General features: G+C 27.8%; 1 protein-coding gene across 10 annotated transcripts in view; it reads right to left on the reverse strand.

Moving 5' to 3' along the window:
- The window catches only part of LOC106680323 (oxidation resistance protein 1), an 867959-nt gene that overhangs the window by 597858 nt on the left and 262263 nt on the right, over positions 1-7838 (reverse strand). The window contains exon 1 of one of the 10 annotated variants that reach the window (XM_067050000.1): positions 2944-2987. The exons of the other annotated variants lie outside the window; for them this stretch is intronic. The gene's annotated coding sequence lies outside the window, so the exon portion shown is untranslated. Of the gene's footprint in view, positions 1-2943; positions 2988-7838 lie in introns of those variants that run through there. 10 annotated transcript variants of the gene reach the window in all.

The raw sequence follows: 7838 nt of genomic DNA on the forward strand, positions 1-7838 counted from the left end.
CACCAATGGGTGGTTCCTTCCCAAGATTTACAAGTGTATATGAAACATACTACATATTTACCTACTGTATTATTTTGTACAGTTGTAAATTACATTAAATAAATAATTAATAAAAAATCTTGTTTCCACTTCAAAAAATATCTGAATTCTGAGGAACGTAAAATCCCCATAACTCCTCTATAAATCCCCATACTTTGCAACATTTATTTATCGTATCCATAGGGAAAATAAAAAATGTCTCAAAGTTCATCATTAATTCGCAAGCTTGAAATGTTTGCATTTGAATTAGCCTTATCATTAATCAAAGCTTATAAAATGAATCATTTATAATGAAAAATTTAGATAAAGTAGCATAAAAATATTATTATGATGTAATTACATTAACAAATCTTTTTTTTTTGGTGGGGGGGGGGTTAACGTCATTATTTTCTCTAAAATCAACTAAAATGAGTTATCCTACAGGTTATAACCTCTTTTAATTATAGTGAAAAAGTTGAAATTTATTTCGAAGGTTCACTTCAAAGTAAAAGTCAGCCTACTGGTAAAAAAGTCCGTTTTTCTTAAAAATTAACCACAAATTTTTCATTACTTTAATAAGAACTATGTACAATTACTAGTCAAAACTGACGAGCCTGCCAAGTATAATTAATGGAAATAAAAAAATATTGTCTGTTTCAAAACCTTAAAAAAAAAAGTATTTTTCATTCGGAGTTCTATATCTATAAAACTATCACCAACACTAGAAAATCATTTATAAAAGAGAAAATTTTCTAAAATATGAGCTCTAATAGCCTTCTTTTAGGATTCATAATTATGAGAGATAGTTGACCGTGGATGATAAATGAGGAGAAGATGGTTGGGGGTGCGGTAAATGAAACACAAATAAGTATGACTAACTTATTTTAATGTGCCGACGTTTCGGCTAGAGTTTAGTCGGCTAGAGTTAGAAGAAGGCTAGAAACTCTAGCCGAAACGTCGGCACATTAAAATAAGTTAGTCATACTTATTTGTGTTTCATTGAACGCACCCCGAACCATCTTCTCATCATTTATCATCCACGGTCAACTATCTCTCATAATAATAATAAAAAATCAGTAGTCAGGAAATTTAGTTAGGGAATACTACATCTCTGAAATCATCAGATGTGCAGATAAAGTAGATTGTAACGTTCATCTTCGTACGATTAGTAGTTTTCATCAAAATTAATTTATATTTATTTAATTCAAAATATTTATTTTGAAAAAAAATGTTTCAGGAACCATTTTTCATACAGGACTTATAGATGTGTGCCAGCAATCAAATTATAGATAGTATAATGTACAATAAAAGAAGTACATGACAATTATATTCCTAGCAATAGTTTATCTACCATATAAATGGTTTGTGTATAGGGTAGTGATTTTGTGTGGATAATTTTAATATAAGAAGAATTAGATATTTGTGATTTTAAATAAAAAAAATAGGTTTTTAACTTATAATTAATGAATGACCTGGGCAGAATAGCCTGCAAAAGTAATTCTAATATTAATGTGAGGAAGAATTTATAATTGAAGATGTCCTTGAGGATGGCTAAAATGGCCGAAACGTTGGACTATTAAAATAAGAAGTGTTGAGACAAAAAAGGATACAAGTTTTGATTTATTTAATAAATAATTACCTTGTCTCAAAAAATTGAAATAATATAATAATAATTATTTAAGGAAGAATACATATATAGAAGGACTAGAATTTATTTTATTTATTATTATTATATCTTTGTTTATTTATTTTTATTACAGGACTAGAATTTATATATTAGTAACTAGTTTCTAATCCTCCTAAATGTATTCTTCATTAAATTGTTATTATTATTTGATTTTCGTATTTTTCTGTATATTTATTTTTATGTTTTGTCAATTTTTACAATGTTTGTATCTTGTTTTTCGTTTAGCCCTAATGAAGCCCTGCAAAGTGGGCCGAAACGTTGTTTAACAATAAATATTTTTCTTTTAATATTTTGATATCTTTATTGACCGCCACCCGGACTATGTTGCTACAATTAAAAAATAATAGGGAATAAAGAATTTTTATTTCGAAAGTTTCAAATCATGAAGACAATCACATTATGAGAATATTTTAATTTCATTTCCGAACCTTTTTTTTTTTTTTATTTATTTTTTTTTTTTTAAGACTAAGGAGAATAATACCTTTTTTACGGATTAATTATTCATAAGTTTTTTAGCCAGGAATAAAGGCAGGTTTCATGCTGATCACAAACCTAAAGCATTTACGGCTTTAGTTAATACAGTGATGACTAATACACGGTGTTATATAAATTATGTCTTAAAAACTTAAGGATGTAATGGTAGATATCAAATGCAACAAATAAATAAATTTGGACGATTGTCCGATTCTGAACCAAAACGAGTAAATTTTTCGGTTATTCAAATAAGACACGGTTTGTTTTTGTTTAATATAGATATCAGGATAGTACACTTGACAAAATTGTCTTTAGAGTGTAACCTAATATAACTTATATAAATTTCATTAACTTTTCACTATATATTGTTAATGATTAAAAAATCATTTTTTAAAAATTATAATCTTAAACACTTTCTTAAGACTGGTAAATTTAGTGATAAAGTTTTAACAAATAGTGTCTGTGATAAATGATTTTAATTTTGGTTTTAATGTGAATATTGACAAGTTATAAATTGTTTTGACCTGGGCAGAATAGCCTGCATGAAGTTGAGTTTTCAAATCATTTAGTTCCAGAATTGTATTAAGTAGATTGTTCCTGAGGATGGCCGGATTGGCCGAAACGTCGGACTTATAAGAAAAATAAAATGTGTTGAGACTAAAATGGATAGAAATTAAATTATTTATTTTAATCATTTTGTTTTATTATTTTTTACATAATTTAAATGCAAAATAATAAATTTGAAAAAAATAAATAATACTTACAATGCCAAGGCCCTCAAAACATTGAAAAGACTGTCCTCAACAGCCATTATCAAAAGCTAAGGAGACACTGATGGATAAGCTCAGTGCTCAGGTAAAGGAGCTGATAGCTTATCTTAAGAACATTTTACAACAACGATGTAAGATCAGGTTAATTATAGAATTAAAATTTTCATTGAAGATATGGTGAAAGATCAGTCAAGATTTAGAATACGCGGGAAACCATTCCAAAATTGGTATTTAAACAATCATAAACCAAGTGTAACTCACGCCTTTATTCAATTTTAGGTGAAAGATATATAGACTAAAAAGACAAAAGAGATATAGTACCTCTTAGTAGTAGCTCTCTGGTGGGGGGGGGGGTCTTAGTGGGTTGGGTCCAGCCGGGAAGAATTGTCTTTATTTTTGTTATTATCTCCTCTTGTAAGATTGTGACATATCGTACGTCGAGGAACATACTCGCTATAACTGTCTGTTTGAAAAGTCAGATAAGTAAGGCTACCACGGAGGGCGGGAGGGAAGATTTTCCCGCCATTTTTTAAATATTGCTGGATCAAACTTTCTTTGCTAATCTTCAATATAGATATTACAAACAATGCAAAATATCGAAATCAACATGAGATTATCAGAATAAAATATCGATATTTAATTTTGAAATTTTCCATAAAATTATCTGGTCTTTGTATTTTTATATTGTTGCTAATATGCGACATCAATAATACAACAATGTAAAATATCATAAAAAATCGACGAATAAAAAAACAATATTTCATTATGAAAAAAAAAAATTCTAGTTTTCTTTACTAAAATATAGTTTTTTCTATTAATTAATATCGGAATATCGTTGCTAATCTTCGATATTGATATTACAAACAATGTTATATATTGAAATGAATATGTAAGTATCGAAATTAAATATCGTAATTCTATTATTAATCTTTTCGTAAACTTGTGTAGTTGTTTTTTAACAAAATATAGATAATTTGATCTAATAACAATAACGAAATATTGTTGCTAATCATTGATATTGATTTCTTTTTAGAAACTAAAAATGGTATTTGAGGGTTTCAGACAACGTTACAAACGAATATGATTTTATTTTTGCTGTAAACATTTTTACAATGTTTCCTACTTCACTGAAATTCTCAAAATGTTTTTATTTTATTTTTTTAAATAAAAAATCATTTAATAGAATTAGAAATATTTTTTTCCTATAATTTAGAAAGAGACCAATTAATTAGCATCTAATAATCATGAAAAGAATGTATATTTTTTTAACAAAAAATGGTTAATTTTGTTATTAATTTTTTGTTTTTTTACAGAAAAAATCGGGCCAGCCTGTAACCTTCCCGGTGAAATCCTGAAAAATTAGCAAAAAGCTGTATATATAATAATTAATAACTGAATATAATAAAATCGAGGTCAGTAAGTAGAAAAATTAAAGGCAGTTATTTGGTCAATAAAAATCAATTATTGAGATTCATAAAAGTAAGAAATTACTCAATCAATGATTTTATTTTTAGTATAATACAGTTAATATCAAAAGTATAGCTTTTTGTATCTTAATTGTAGTAATGTTCTTAGTTGTTTTTGTATCTTTTTAGCCCTGATGAAGCCCTCCAAAGTGGGGCGAAACATCCGACAATAAATATTTGAAAACCTCTTTTTTTGACCACAACCCTGACCATCTTCTTTATATTTTTAATTATGTGGTCAACAAATTCTATGTCTAAAATTGTATTTATTCGATATTTTCATATTTAAAAAAAAGTAACAGTAAAAACGCTTTTGTCAATACTCATCAATTACAATAAATTTTATAAATAGTTTAATATTAGCTTTATAACACTATTCATTAATTATATATTTATAGGAAGTATCTGGTGTCATTATGAAAGTATTTCGAAATTCTATCCTTAGATCTAAATCAAAAATAAAAAAGCAGCGGATCGAAAAGAACCGTATTAAAAGGGATAGAGAAGGTTCGCAAATCTAATGATAGTATTACCGTGAGGTCGTGATCATCTGAGTGAAGGGTATGCAATCAGGAGATCCGAATCAGCAACTTTCTGGAGAAGACAGATCAGCACGCAACTAGTTACAGTAACTGCACATTACACAACTTGCCAAACTAGGGAAAAGGAATTCAAGAAATTCCTAGTCCAATTTTAGGAGGTATTTCAGTTTCTGTAATTTTTTTTCATTATACCTTTTTAAAGATTCCACTCAGTTTCAGGATATCCATGAGCACAATTAGAGTTATTTTTCTGACTTGGGAAAAGACCTTGAATATTCGTCAGACAAGGAGAAGATGATTGGGGTGCGGTCAAAATAAAACACAAATAAGTTGATGTAACTTATTTAATAGTGCCAACGCTTCGGCTAGAATTTCTAGCCTTCATCAGGGCTAAGAACAGAACAAGATAACAACCAATAACTACAGAAAATAAAAGAGAAAATATAAACAGAATGACATAAAGTAAATAATTTTACAGAATGGAATAAATAAAATAAAGTGATAAGAGTGGATAACAAAATGTAAATTCACTAAAATATTGTATTGAAGATATACCCATTATTGTACTCATTGTACTGAAAAATCAGTAGTTAGTTAATTTATTTTGAGAAATCTATATCTCAAATACCATTACGACTAAAAAATGTGTATTAGCAGTTCAATTAAAGCTAGTTTAATGGACTATAAAGTAGTTTATGAAGTTAGTCTTCGCAGGAGTAGTAGTTTTGATAATATAAATAGATTTATAGTTGTTCGGAGAATAAGTTTAATTTATGAAAAACTTTATTTCAGAAACCATTGGACGTACAGATGTCTGCTGTAATCAAATTAAAGCTAGTTAAATTGACTATAAAATAGTTAATAATGTTTATCTTTGTAGGAGTAGTTGTTTTCATGATATTTTACAAAATAAACTCATAAAATGTTAGTTTCTAGTTGTTTGTATAAAATGTTGGATTTTTGAAAAAAATATATCTCTAGACACATAAGACGCACATATGTCTGCCAACACTCAAAATAAAGCAAATTTAACTTACTATAAAGTAGTTGTTGACTTCGTAAGGGTAGTATTTTTATTATATTCACATATGAATATAAATTTGGCAAATGAAAATTTGTCCAAAGAACTATAAATCAATTTATTTTAACAAATTTCATGAAAACTACTACTCCTATGAAAATAAACGTTATAAACTACTTTATAGCTGATTAAACTAGCTTTAATTAGAGTGCTAATAGACATCTTTACGTCAAATGGTTTTTGAGATATAAATTTTTCAAAATAAATTCACTAACTACTGATCTTTCAGTACGTTCCATACAATATTTAGATAGATTTATGGTTGTTCGGACAAATTTGTATGTGGCAAATTAATATTCATATGCGAATACTATAAAAACTACTATCCCTACGAAGATACGAGTCATAAAATATTTTAAATAATTTAAATGTCCTTTCTTTTGAGTGCCTTCAGTCATATGTACGTCTTATGGGCCTAGAGGTATATAACATTTTGTGAGTTTATTTTGTCAAATATCATAAAAAAACTACTACTCCTACAAAGATAAACGTTATAAACTAATTTATAGTAAATTTAACTAGCTTTAATTTGAGTACTGGCAGACATCTGTACGTCCAATGGTTTCTGAAATGAAGTTTTTCATAAATCGGAGTTTATAATGGAAGGAATGGTATCTTATTCGAGGTAGATCGGTATGTATGATTTTATTGTGACAAAGTAAGGAGCATTGAGGATTTTACGAAGGATCAGTGGAACCTGCTCTATTGTGGATAAGAATAGAAAATGAACGATAATTTTTTTTTAAAAGGTTAAGCAAATGTAAAAGAGAAATAAACCATAAAAGGGCATGTTTCGTCACATGGAAGTAATTTATTTACAAAAAAAAGGAAAAATTACGGTTCAACTGCTTGACATATGTTAAAAGGCCGGAAAAAAGTCGTGAGCAGGTCGTTAGAGCATAAAGCCGCAATTGCACAGACAGATTCCCCCACGGACAAAAAAGAGAGGAAAAGCCCACAGCCGAAATATATCTTTCAGATCGTACTCAGTGGTAAAAGAAATGTGCAAACGCGGTTAGAGTTGCAAAGCATTCATCCAATTAATTAGACAAAAACATGACTTTCGTTCCAAGAACTCAGCTTTCACCAAGCTCATAATACAAATAAAGAATCACGTAACACTAATATTTGAAAAAAATATATACTTGTAAAATAAAATAATAAAATAAATTTATGTAAAGATGCTCACCTTCAGACTCTAACCTATCCCACGTCCAAAATAACAATTAAGTGAGGTTAACACATGGTTATAAAAACTGATTTTGTTTATAGGAATGTATAGTTAAAGATATAATGAATTATTTAATTTTAACTTGTCATTAATTAATAAAACAATTGTTTATAGCAAAAGAAGTTTATAGTCTTGAAGTCTATATCTGACACAATATTATAAATCAGTCTTTAGTTCACTGAAACACTCGTACAATCATAAATGACATATAACAGTCTCAGAGGTTATTTTCTTTAAAACCATGAGTTAACCTCATTTAATTATTATTTAAAGGTGGGAGTAGGTTAGAACCTGAAGGTAAGCATCTTTACATATATAAAAAAATTTCAATTTATTTTACAAAAATAAATAAAAATTGATCCTCATATAGCTCATAAAAACCAGTAGGTACTTCTCTGATTCTTGAACTAAACATATTCTTTGAAGAATATTTTTTTTTTTTATTATTTATTTTTTGTAATTTACAACTGTACAAAATAATACAACAGGTAAATATGTAGTATGTTTCATATACACTTGAAAATCTTGGGAAGGAACCACCCATTGGTGGTACTTCAAACATTAATTTA

The sequence above is a fragment of the Halyomorpha halys genome, unplaced genomic scaffold, assembly GCF_000696795.3.
Source record: "Halyomorpha halys isolate HHAL.00 unplaced genomic scaffold, Hhal_1.1 Scaffold17.1, whole genome shotgun sequence".
Lineage (NCBI taxonomy): Eukaryota > Metazoa > Arthropoda > Insecta > Hemiptera > Pentatomidae > Halyomorpha > Halyomorpha halys.